The sequence below is a fragment of the Leptodactylus fuscus genome, chromosome 3 (genome assembly GCF_031893055.1).
Source record: "Leptodactylus fuscus isolate aLepFus1 chromosome 3, aLepFus1.hap2, whole genome shotgun sequence".
Classification (NCBI taxonomy): Eukaryota; Metazoa; Chordata; class Amphibia; order Anura; family Leptodactylidae; genus Leptodactylus; species Leptodactylus fuscus.
The window spans coordinates 231,486,041-231,500,027 of NC_134267.1; the positions used below are offsets into that span (position 1 = coordinate 231,486,041).

A 13,987-nucleotide genomic window follows, 5' to 3' on the forward strand; every position below is an offset into this window, starting at 1 on the left:
TGTTTTGTCTTACATAATAATTTGTTCAACTTTAAGCAGAAATATCTGGATGTGATCCAAGAAACTGTAATATCTGATAAAGCAAGTATCAAAATATCCTTCACTGTCATGTGCAGTATTCCTAAAGATGTATACATAATGTGGCCAGTAGGTGGCAGTCCGCTCATACACAGAAACATCCAGGTATCTCCATTTTATGTGATAAACAACTACAAAAACATCAAAGATCCATAAAACTGATAAATGTGCAGGAATCCACAGGATGTCTGTCTGGACGTAACACAAAGGACGGATTCAACTATCAAAATGTCATCCTGCATTTACGAATCCCCAGTACAGTCAGTGATGGACACCAGGGGTCAGTATAGTCAGCACAATACACTGCCTGTGGTATAATGAACAGGCATTTTTTATTTATATAGGGCCCATCATATTCCTCCATATAACATTGACAGCCCTGCTGCCTCCACTTCTGCTTCAGCCCTCCAGGGAGCCCCGTCTGCCCCACATGATGTCAATGTTTCCTATTGGGCCCAGTCTTTACCAGTTCTGTCCATGGTTACAGACCTAAAATGTAGACAGAATTTTTTTCTGCCCTTTTGTATTTGGAGATGCTGGATCTGTGTATGTAGATATAGATATATCTGAAAACGGATATTGAGTGCGACATCTATAAAATAATACCGCCAATATAATAGAATAAATTAATCGAAAGTTACAGGAGGAGACGTAACAAGGAAATCCAGTATAAAATATCACGTGTCAGACATCTTGCACCAAGCCCTGGTCAGAAGCTGATCTCATCCTTGTGTGTTTCTGTGTATGAGCAGACTGCCACCTACCTGACACTTTATGCCTATATCTCTACAATATAGTGTATGGTGTGAAGGATATTTTGATACTTGGTTTACCAGTTAATACAGTTTCTTGGATCACATCCGGATATTTCTGCTCTGAAGTTGAGCAAATTTATCTTTTTTTACTGCCTATGTAGGCACACACTCTCCCTGATGTGGACGAGTGTCCCCAAACCCTGGTCTATAGTCTCTCACTCTGCCAATCAGTATCCCTACGCTATGCTGAGGATGGTCCAATAGGCCGAAACAGCGCTGTCCATAGCTGGGAATCTGTTCCTTTTGGAACAGAAATACTGATTTGGCAATTAAATCCACATCATGATTAAAAAACTTTATAACTGAGTCATTCATGATGTTAAGGATGCTGCCCTCTATAGGGTGGTGTACAGTGTGCACTCTGTTCTCCTAATTCCATCCAGGAGAATAGATTTGCATATTTTTTACCCAACTTCCTTTGGGATCTCAGAGGAGGTGGCCTCAGTGCCGAGAAACACATCTGAGTCCCCTTAGCAATATGCATTAAGAGAACCGTGAAGCAACCAAGTGTAGTCAGCTAGCATATCATCGAGCATGGCTAAATGCAGAGAAAGACGTTGTACCACTTCCAGTGATGGTAACTTCAGTGCTGCAGTTGGCAATGGACGGTGTAACGAGATTAGCTGAGGGATCGCTGTCTTGACCACTTTTTGGCACAAAATGAAAGTCCAATCAAGCCAAGTATGGTGCAAGGATATGATGCAAGGACACCTACACATCTGTCTCTGACACATTGGGGAGTTCACGCTGATCCGCCCTTTTGGCCTACACCATCATGCGCTTCTTCCCAGCCACTCCCCATCTCCCAGGCGTTTCATTGCAGGCACAAGTACAGTGCAAGCCACCCACATGCCCAAGCCTTTAATGGCGTCATCGAAAAACTGCTGACCCTGGAGATGTTGACGTTTATGCTTCTGGATACCCAGGCCTTCCGTCACCAGATGGCAGCTGGGGCACCTCCCTATGCTGGACCTAGCTGTTACTACTTCTCTTGGTTTGTTGTCCCTGCCTTGCGCAAACTGTTGGCCCTGGAGATGTTGACGTTTATGCTTCTGGATACCCAGGCCTTCTGTCACCAGATGGCAGCTGGGGCACCTCCCTATGCTAGGCCTAGCTGTTACTACTTCTCTTGGTTTGTTGTCCCTGCCTTGCGCCTGCACGTGTCCCATAACATCAGTCGGGCCCAGAGCTCCGCGCTTTGCTGCAAGGTCCACTTGACCACCGATGCATGGACAAGCACCTGTGGTCAGGGATGCTGCTTATCTTTAATGACAGGAAGGGTGAATGTAGGGGAGTCTGGGCCGGGTGTGCAAACTGGGGTGGCCTATCTCCTCTCCCAGCCCAAAATTCATGCCACGGGTTATCTGAAAGCCTACTGCGCTGCAACCTCCACCCCAGCTACAAGCTGGAAACGCTGTAACACTGGCGTGGGGAGATGTCAGCAGGACATGCTGAAGCTCATCAGCTTGGGGGACAGACAGCACACTGCCTCCGAGGTCAGGGATGCCATCCTGGCTGAGATGGCAATGTGTTTTTCCCTGCTGCACCTAGGGCCAGGCATTTTTGCGTATGTGATAATGGCCGGAACCTTGTAGCAGATCTGGAGCTTGCCAGACTCAAACACGGTCCGCACATGGCCCACGTTTTCAACTTGTTGGTGCAAAGGTTCTTTGAAACCTACACCATTGTGCCTGATATACTGGTCAAAGTGCGGCCATTTTCATAAGTGAGAAGTAGCCTCTACTAGGCAGAAAACATTCATAGCGCACTCCTGTCATCTTCGCACCATTGGCTGGTGGAGGAAGATGAGGGGGATGAAGTGGCATTTCATGTCACTGTCCCACACGAGGCTTGTGGGTGCACTTTAGTGCATCCCATTGCTTCAGCACGGATGGTGTGAAGGGGAGTGAAAAATGGAGGAAATGGAGAGTGACCCTTACAATTGGGGGCAGCGAAGTCATGCCAAGTAACACACTGGCACACATGGCTGACTTCATGTTGGGTTGCTTTTCAAGAGACAAAGGCATAGTTCACATCATGGAGAGCAAACAATACTGGATTGAAAAAAAAATTGGATTGAGCTGATATAGCCTGACTGAATTGCTGTGTATCACACTTAGCTTTTGGGGGTAGACCCTTAAAAATTGGATTGAGCTGATATAGCCTGACTGAATTTCTGTGTATCACACTTAGCTTTTGGGGGTAGACCCTTAAAAGTTGGATTGAGCTGATATAGCGTGACTGAATTTCTGGGTCTCCCACCTAGGTTTTGGGGGGACACACCCTGAATATCTGGATTGAGCGTACATAGCCTGAACTAATTGCTCTGTATCCTTGTTTTGGGGTTACACAGCCTGAAAAGCTGCTTAGCACGTATGTAGCAAGAAGTAACTGCTGTGGATTGCTGCTATGTTTCAGTCCCCCCCAAAATTCAAGGCTTTTTCCAGCTATATGAACTTGTAATTGCTGTGGATTGCTGCTATGTTTCAGGCCCCCCCCCCTCAAAAAAAAAAAAAATTCAAGGCTTTTTTAATCTCTATATGAATTAGTCACTGCTATGGATTCCGGCTATTCTGTGTGCGGACAGCTAAAAATGAAAGCTGTTTCTCCGCTATATATGAAGTTGTATCTGTTGTGTATCCCTGTTTTCCACCATCTGGGGAAAGCTGGACTGATGTCCCTACAGTGTATAGCTCTGAGAAGAGCTGTTGGCTTTCTTCATTACTTCTTCCCTGCCTATATGAAGCTAATTGCTATCTAGCCCTCAGCAGATATGTTTCTCTCCATATGTCTGACGGCAAAAATGACGAATAGGGCGGCGGCCGTTCTTATGAATGGGAGGGCACATGTTTTCGGCAGACAATGGGTGTTTTCTATTTTTTTCACTGCCTCCATTGTCGTAGTTCCTGTCCCACCTCCTCTGCACAGTTATTTGTGCAAAAAACACGCCAGGGAAAGTGGGAGGGGATACGAATTTTTACTGCGTATGCGGCCTGGTATTCGATTGTGAAAGAATACATCGAACGCCATGATATTCGATCGAATACTTATTCGATCGAACGGCGTTTGCTCCTCTCTAATCTTCAGGAAAAGTTTCGAAGCTTACCAACAGTGACTATTTGCATGAAAGAACTAATAACGTCATCATCAAAATCATACACACATTTTATAGATTTACATTTACAACCATTAGTCATTCAATTACCATCATATCTAAAAGACTCCGCACAATTGATTAGAGAATTTCACCAAGTTAACAGTCAGCATAACCAAGTCACACAGTGGTCATTACTCACTGCTGACGTGTCAGCATTATATAGCAATGTTCCCCACCAGGAGGGCCTCCGATCTATTGATCATTTTCTATCATCCAATCCATCCATGCCTACGCACCAAAAACAGTTTATACTGGCGGGTATAGATTTTATTTTGAATCATAATATTTTTTCATTTCAGGATAAGGTATATAGACAAACCAGGGGCTGCGCCATGGGGACGCGATTCGCTCCATCCTATGCAAACCTCTATATGAGACTGTTTGAGGAGACCTATATTTACCATTCACATTACTTTCATACCCACATAGCCCTATTTAGGAGATATATTGATGATCTCATCTTCATTTGGAAGGGAGATGAATCATCAGCATATCAATTCATTTCTACACTTAATGACAATAATTTAGGCCTTTCTTTCACGCATCAGTTTTCCACCACCACTATTGAATTCCTTGATTTGCTTATTTCCATCACTCCAGATGGGACCCTATCTACGGCCACTCATTTTAAAAAAGTAGATGTTAATAGCTATTTAGAATTCAACAGTGCCCATTATGGCCCTTGGCTGCGCAATATTCCATATAGCCAATTCAAACGGGTGCGAAAAAACTGCGATATTGACACCACATACCATCAACAAGCAAACATTCTCAAACATAGATTCAGGGAGAAAAAATACCCTAAACCTCTAGTGGATAACGCTTACCGGAGGGCTTCACAGCTAAGTCAGTCTACCTGTCATACTGATAAAAATGAAGACAAAACTTCTCATTTGATAAATAACACACCCTCTGAAGTATGTAATAACTTCATTACAACCTTTAATTCTGACCACAAACAGATCAAAGCAATATTATCCAAACATTGGAACATGTTACGTAGTGACCCATTCCTCAATCGAGCCCTCCCCGCTCATCCCAGGGTCACCTTCAGAAGGTCGACCACCTTGCGGAACATTCTTGCCCCCAGCAGGCTCCGCAACCCTAAACCTCTGAGTATAACATCTCCCCTAACAGCACCAGGAGTGTACAAATGTGGACACACCCGGTGTTTATGCTGCAAGAACATACACCATAAAGCAATATCATTCAAATCTAACATAACCCAAGAAACATTTCAGATACAGACTATACTTAACTGTACCACCAAATATGTCATCTATTTACTCGAATGCCCGTGCAATCTCCAATATATCGGACACACCATCCAACCATTCCATTGTAGGGTAAACAGGCATAGGTCTAATATCAATAAAGGGTACCAGAAACATTCTGTATCTGCCCACTACAGAGTAATGAACAATTGCAATTTTAGCAACACAGTAATTCTGCCCATAGAACATATACCTGATTCCATCCTGGACCATTTTCAAAGACTTAGACAATGTGAATCCTATTGGATCTATAAATTGAACACCCTTTATCCACACGGTCTGAATGATGTGGTGGAATCCTCAGTCTAACATCAATTACGATTATTTTTATATATGTATGTATATAAGCCTGCATCATACATTTGTCAGTCCATTTATTCTGGAAACAAGACCTCCATATCCCCTTATCTGGGCTTTAGGCATTAGGTTAATCCTCGGTACTCAACCTTTTCTACCTTTATAATTAATACATTTTTGTCTCTTCTTCTTGTTTGTATTATTGTCATATGCCACTATTTATATGGGTGTGTTCATATAAGCGTACATTTGTATTTTTTAGCTTAGTTAAATTGCTTGATTCATAAATCCAATTTATCCAGTATTGTTTCACATAACCATAGCCATGTCTTTCCGATATGCTTTAATGTCAATTTTAATATATATGTACGAATATTATCAAAACATGACCACCATTATATGCAGCACTGTGTGTGTGTGTATGTATGTGTGTATATATATGTGCGTCTGTATGTGTATATGTATGTGTATGTGGCGCACCTCCTCACCTGTATACACCTTTACCCCTGTATACACCTCCTTATAATCATTCGCTAATTGTGAGATTTTGTGTAGGTGTGTGTGTATGTATATGTATGTGTTTATATGTGTGCGTCTGTTTGTGTATATGTATATGGCGCACCTCCTCACTTGTATACACCTCCACACCCGTATACACCTCCTCGTAATCATATCCACCTGTAAACGCCTGCTCCCTGTGATGCACGAGGCCTAGGCGTCGCCCAGGTAGTCTATTTAGTTCTGGCTGTCTGGAGCGCAGGTTAGCTGATTCCTATGCTCTGACAGTTCAGGACATCTGTGAGTAACATCCTCTGATATAACTTATTACAGATTTACTCTACATGTGAACCTTTGATTGACTGAATGTAAGATAAGACTACTGTCTCAGTTTTTAACTTTGTATATAACATGTTTGTGACATTACAACTTGTTTCCTGCTCTGAACATACCATAGACTGTTTCTATATTTGTAATATTTTTAAGTTTTGGCAATCTGCTGATCTGTGTATTTTTTACTACTATTGTTTTAGTGGCCTGAGGAAGACGCCCAAAACGCGTAGCCTACATTTTTGCATATTTTTCTACTGTCAATTGGAATCAATAAAGACTCAATAATTTGGTTTTATTTTTGCATGCAATTGGCTTCTGTTTTATTGTCACACAGTAGCGCTCTATAGATATCCCGGGTTTTATTTTTCTTGTTCATTAACCTCCACCACCTCATTGGTTGGTGTCCGGGTAAGAGCTGCAACTGCCTATTTTCAGCCCCCTTCCAGGGTTTTCTATATACGGGCGCCAGGTAACTTTTTTTCTTCTTGAGAACTCATAACGTTCATAGATAACTGATTACAGCATAAACAGATTCAACAGTCGCTTAAAACATTTAGAATAATTGATCCGCCATTGCAAACTCACCTTGATTCAGCATCGCAGGAAATGACAGAAGTTGGTGTACGGTTCTTTTGCAAAGTTCTAAAGAGTTTTCAAACGATGAAGCCAAATTTGCAAATTTTGTAGAATTCCATAATCGAAACATGCAATGGCGATCACTCAAAAGCTTACGACAGTTCTGTTAACTTGTGTAACTGCAGTTTCCGGCTACAATATTGTGTTCCATGCAGACACATGCTTTTAATGAGAGAAACCGAATCAATTCCTTTGTATGATAGGAACTGCTTCCACAAAAAATACTGGGAAAATTTGCAAATTGAGCCTAGTTTTGAAGACACAGAATTTGATTTATATTGTGCTGTGGAAGAACAAGAGACTATTGATGAAGAACCACTCAGTAGTACTGCTAAGTACAATCTGGCGTTCCAATCCCTAACTCAGTTGGCGGATATTTTATCTAATCACGGAACTTCAACCTTTCTAAACTACTTGGAAGAAATCAAGGTTATCCAAAACAATGCCAGACGAGGTTCTTCGTTGTTACAACCCAGCTTGTCATATAACCAGTCTGTACATCAAGATGTTGCAGGTGCTGAGACTTCAAATGTTCCGGATATAGTTGATGGAAATACACCACCTTCTACAAGCTGCAAATCTTCATCTGCACGTCCGCAGGTAGTTGTGCCTTTTCAGGCTGAAGGTATCCACAAAGAGGAGAAAAAGGGAAACAACCAAAACACAAAAAAATTGCAAGGAAATGGAGAAATGTCTGATTTGCCACTTTGATTTGGGGAAAAAGTCTAAAAAATTGACAACTTGTTTTTCTTGTTGTTCCACACTACATGAAGATTGTTATAGAGTGGATGGATGTCCGCAGTGCGAGGAAGATTAGCCATTGTAACATAAATGTCTTAATAAAGTGAAAATTTACTGGGATAAATATGATACATCTGCAGTTCATTTAAGTTTATAGGCACGGTACACGGATGGTACCTAAAAATAGCCAGGAGTTCATAGGTACGGTACCTAGAAATAGCCACATCCAGATTTTAATTCAAATTATTATTATTATTTTTTTTTTTTTGCACACACACACAGTCACATGACCTTACTTCTGTGATGTCATAAAACTAGGATCTGCTTACCTATTATGTGAGGTTCTGTTCACATTTGCATATGATGATGTCATAATGCACATATTTGCATATGATGATGTCATAATGCACATATTTGCATATGATGATATCATAACGGAACCCTGAGGGGATATAAACCCTGAGCGCTGTGACATCACAGCCATTTCTTGAGTTGATGCTTTTGCTGACACTTCACTTTGGTTCTGGAAGAGCGAACTAGTTTGTACTACATATCTAGTGATTACTTCCATTCATTCTTACTGATCTTTGATCAGGGCCCAGTAATATCGGAGCCACCTGAGAACTTAGTTCTCTAATATTTCATCAGATCCGCCTTGGTAACTAAGCCATGAGCGCCCGAGAGCTGCGTCAGCTGATAGCTGACAATGATACATGGCTGCGCCGACCGGAGAATCAAGGTAAGTGAATTGTTCAGGAAGAGAGAGACAATATTCCCCCCACCCTAGAGGAGATTTCCTGGGAGGAGTTATCCCTGGGCTCTGCTGAGCAATGTTTCAGGGTAAACAGCACATTTTCCATTCCTAGTCGTTTGGGGTGGGTTTTACTTTCCTCCGAATTCCACCCCTGCCCATGATAGAAAACAGAAGTTCTTTATTCAGGCAATTTGACAAACTGGGCCCCATAATCACAAAACAATAACCCGTCTAAAACATAACTGTTATTCCCAATAAATCAATAAAAGAAATCCCAACAACATTAAACCCCCCACTCAAAGGGTATGTTCACACGGAGGAAAAGGTCACGGAACATTCCGCAACAGGAAAAGACAAAAGGATATATCCAGCACTCGGAATCCGGCCTAATAAAAATAAACTTAACTTTTATTAAGAATTGGTCATTCTTCCATTAAAAATTGTTTGATCATACGAGAGGTAAGCTAATGTCCCTTGTATGATCATAATTTTTTAATGGAAGAATGACCATTTCTTAATAAAAGTTCAGTTTTATTTTTATTAGGCCGGATTCCGAGTGCTGGATATATCCTTTTGTCTTTTCCTGTTGCTGCATTTTGGCTTAGCCGAGAGAGCCATTATCCGTGCACCGATCTTTTGGAATCCTGCTACAACGCTGACGGCTCTGACACGTGAGTAGTGCACTTCTAAATTATTATCATTTTTTCTATATTAAGAGCTGTGACCTTCATATCTTTTTCACGGAACACTCCATTTGAACATTCCGCGACAAAATGCTGGGGAGAGTGCCTTCTATGCCTCCCTGTTGTTCTTAATGGCATATGCTATGGACATGCATTAATCCCCGCAATTATCAGGTTGGACAATTATATCTCCCAAAGATCTTTGTTTGGCATTAGATTAGGCTTCTAATAATCTGTATAAATCCCCATTAGATTATTATTGTTTTGCTCCCTGTATGATTACTATACACTATGAGCAGCGGGACCGTTAGGGCTAGTTCACACGGGGGGCAATGAGGCAGATTTTGACAGCAGATTTCACCTCAAAACCTGCCTCCATACAATGGTGGTCTATGGAGACTGCTAGCTTTCATTTTTCCGCTAGCAGTTTTCCCTCCCCTCTATTCGCTTTAGGGGAGAGGAAACTGCTCCAGAAAACGCTCCAAAGAACGCCTCAAGGTAAAAAACAACGCTTCCTAATTAGCAAGCGTTTTTTTTCGGGACCAAAATAAGCCAGGCGGTTTTTACGTGTGAACTAGCCCTTAGCATTGGGGATTTAACATTGCTGGGAGTTCTTTTATTTATTTATTGGGAATAAAAAAAAAAAAAAAAACAGACGACTTATTGTTTTGTGATTATGGGGCCCAGTTTGTCCAATATTAGTTGATGGCGTCCCTTCATCCAGTGAATGATATATATCTTTATTCAGGTTACTGTTGAACTTAACTATACTGGGGTCTCTTCTCCTCAAAACCCTTAGCAATAACAGGATCCATTCCTATGGGCTAAATGTGTTACCTTTATATATTTACAGGTCAGGCAGCAATTGTCCATAGACTGAGGTCATCCCTAGGACATCGTGGAGAACCTTCTACTGGACATCAAAGAAGCAGGAATCCTATCACTGCGAGGACAGGGAGACGCGACAGAGCTCCTCCACAGCACAGAGGACTAGAAGAGAGCAGGGAAAGAAGCCGCTCTCCATTAAGACCCGCCCCTGCAGAGCCCTCCAGAATAATAGGAGAGAGTAGCAGTGATAGCAGCCGTCCAGCAAGTGGATCCACAGCTGACACCACTGAATTTCAACGGCCAAATCCGGTTCCTCCCAGCCGCAGACCCCCTGAGGTTCCAATTCCAAGCAGATCTCCTGTATACCACCACCCTATAACTCGTGTATTCAGTAGCTTCCTTCGGCTGCTGTGCATAGGTGGGATGACGGAAACTCAACCACTTGCACCAAATGCACAATATCTTCTTTTGCTGGAAAGAGAGTATCCTCGATTCAGCAAGAGAGCTCTGCAAATTCAGAACTTACCCACTAGAGAGGTAATATCTCAGGAGGAGGCCCAGTCATGTGTAATCTGCATGACTGAATATGAGATTGGAGAGCGAGTCACAGAGCTTCCCTGTACTCATAACTTTCATCAGGGTTGCATCTCGATCTGGCTGCACTCCAACTCTCTGTGCCCCGTGTGCCGTGAGCACTTCGTCCAATGAAGCACCAACAATAACCTCAGGGGAGGATCCTGCCTTGTATTCAGCCCTGGTTGTGAACTCACCATGAAGGGCTATGAACAGAGACATCCCAAAATAATGGACGGTAAGTCATCTATATTTCATCTTTTCCCTCCGCCCTATCAGATGTATGTGACATGTAACATAGAAATAATAACATTTTATCTTTTTCTATCCAGAAAGAATATCGAAGCCTGGAAAAAGAACAGCCTGAACTACAATCCGTTACAGGACACGGCAGCTCCAGACCCGGATGGTGCCATATACTTTATTCCATGGCAAATTCTTCCTAAAAAAAAAAATGTAAATTAAAAAAAAAAAAAAAAAAAGATTGTGTAAATTGTTTTTCTTTTTTTATTGTATATAATAATATTTTGTGATCTAGGAGCCTATAATGATAAGTAAGACAGAGGTAGCAGTTACACCAAATACACGACCGCACCAACAAATGCTCCAATATATGGCAGATATATGTAAATGTGTATATTGTGTAATGAGGAGATCAGAGCTCCAGGGGCTGCGGGGAGGGCAGATATACATGGGCCTAAGTGCACAAGGAGGCTCAAGGCCCCTCTGTTATTCTCCAACTCTCTCAAAACATTTGGGAGGGGCCCCTGGATATGATACGGTGGTATAGGTGAACTGTCTGGCGGTATTATATGAGCAGGGAATACAGGGCCGCATTAAATATAGGGCAGATGGTGCACTCCTATCTTTTTTTAGTGATTATTATGTAAGACAAAACATGGAGATGCCGGGGATTGAACCCGGGGCCTCATACATGCAAAGCATGCGCTCTACCACTGAGCTACATCCCCTCATACACAGTGTGAAAATGCTCCTGTTTCTGAGACTACATACCACCTATATGGCAGTATTACATTGGTATTATTATTATTATGGGCAGGTATATGGCATTTATACACTCACCGGCCACTTTATTAGGTACACCTGTCCAACTGCTCGTTAACACTTAATTTTTAATCAGCCAATCACATGGCGGCAACTCAGTGCATTTAGGCATGTAGACATGGTCAAGACAATCTCCTGCAGTTCAAACCGAGCATCAGTATGGGGAAGAAAGGTGATTTGAGTGCCTTTGAACGTGGCATGGTTGTTGGTGCCAGAAGGGCTGGTCTGAGTATTTCAGAAACTGCTGATCTACTGGGATTTTCACGCACAACCATCTCTAGGGTTTACAGAGAATGGTCCGAAAAAGAAAAAACATCCAGTGAGCGGCAGTTCTGTGGGCGGAAATGCGTTGTTGATGCCAGAGGTCAGAGGAGAATGGCCAGACTGGTTCGAGCTGATAGAAAGGCAACAGTGACTCAAATAGCCACCCGTTACAACCAAGGTAGCCAGAAGAGCATCTCTGAACGCACAGTACGTCCAACTTTGAGGCAGATGGGCTACAGCAGCAGAAGACCACACCGGGTGCCACTCCTTTCAGCTAAGAACAGGAAACTGAGGCTACAATTTGCACAAGCTCATCGAAATTGGACAATTGAAGATTGGAAAAACGTTGCCTGGTCTGATGAGTCTCGATTTCTGCTGCGACATTCGGATGGTAGGGTCAGAATTTGGCGTCAACAACATGAAAGCATGGATCCATCCTGCCTTGTATCAACGGTTCAGGCTGGTGGTGGTGGTGTCATGGTGTGGGGAATATTTTCTTGGCACTCTTTGGGCCCCTTGGTACCAACTGAGCATCGTTGCAACGCCAAAACCTACCTGAGTATTGCTGCTGACCATGTCCATCCCTTTATGACCACAATGTACCCAACATCTGATGGCTACTTTCAGCAGGATAATGCAATGCCATGTCATAAAGCTGGAATCATCTCAGACTGGTTTCTTGAACATGACAATGAGTTCACTGTACTCCAATGGCCTCCACAGTCACCAGATCTCAATCCAATAGAGGAGCATCTTTGGGATGTGGTGGAACGGGAGATTCGCATCATGGATGTGCAGCCGACAAATCTGCGACTGCAACTGTGTGATGCCATCATGTCAATATGGACCAAAATCTCTGAGGAATGCTTCCAGCACCTTGTTGAATCTATGCCACGAAGAATTGAGGCAGTTCTGAAGGCAAAAGGGGGTCCAACCTGTTACTAGCATGGTGTACCTAATAAAGTGGCCGGTGAGTGTATATTTCCACTTTACTAATCACATAATGATATCCAGTAGTATCAGCACAATAGGGCTACACGTAGTATATTGTCTCAGGAATTGGAGCATTTTTTAGAGCTTGTCTATAGGGGATGTAGCTCAGTGGTAGAGCTGTAAGCCGTGTACCGAGGTGGGCTCCCCAGGATACAGCGAAGTCACGAACAAAGGAAGTGAGTCCAATTCAATTTAACCAAGATAGGACTTTACTTAGTTTAGATAACCTCTTTTGTCCAAAAGAACACTCCCAGGTATTACATTTACACAGCCTAGAGGCTGGGACCCTGGTGTTATACAGCACGGTGCCCACTAGTGTGGCCTTCAATATACTCCAAGCTTTTACCTACATGCAGGCTGCGCCTATGCAGCTGCCTGTTACCTGTTATTACCCTATTACACAGGAACAATTCAGTGTGTGTGACACAGGCATCCGGCGGTGTAACACCAGGGTTTACAATCTTATCACAATACTACTAAATTCCCCCCAAACCAAGTACAACTAAGCAAGTATAATAGTTGGTTAGCTTGCAAGCCAAACAGTGTAAAGTTAAACTAAATGTTGCTCCCAGACTTCCTTACAAGTCCCTCTCTGGGAGATATAACTCTGTAGAAATCCTCTGTGACTTAGTCCTTTTACCAGACAGGTAGATAGTTCACCAGTATTGCAGCCTGGGGTGATGATTATACCTAACTAACTAACTACAGGCTTTTTACTCAGTCCCAGCAATATGGTGCAAAACTTGCAGTGTGGTGCGTGCACGCTTACTTCTGTTGGGTACCTTTAGTCTCTGTTAGCATCAGGGTGAAGAGGAGCTCCTCGGACAGCATGCGGTCTCACTGGCAGTCTCACTTCTCAGCCAAGTCTCTGACAGTAATCTTCTCCTTAGGATGGTGTCTGGACAGACTCTGAAAGTCTCAAATCCACAGCTATTCTTGCTGTGGCTTCTCCCTCCAAGGACCCTCTCTGCACAGTGATGTCTCCACAGCTCTCTCTT

General features: G+C 42.8%; 1 non-coding gene across 1 annotated transcript; it reads right to left on the reverse strand.

The window, feature by feature from the left end:
- Window positions 1-11,566: 11,566 nt before the first annotated feature.
- Window positions 11,567-11,638, reverse strand: TRNAA-UGC (transfer RNA alanine (anticodon UGC)). The gene has a single exon. It is a non-coding gene; the product is annotated as a tRNA-Ala (tRNA).
- Between the last annotated feature and the right edge of the window lie 2,349 nt (window positions 11,639-13,987).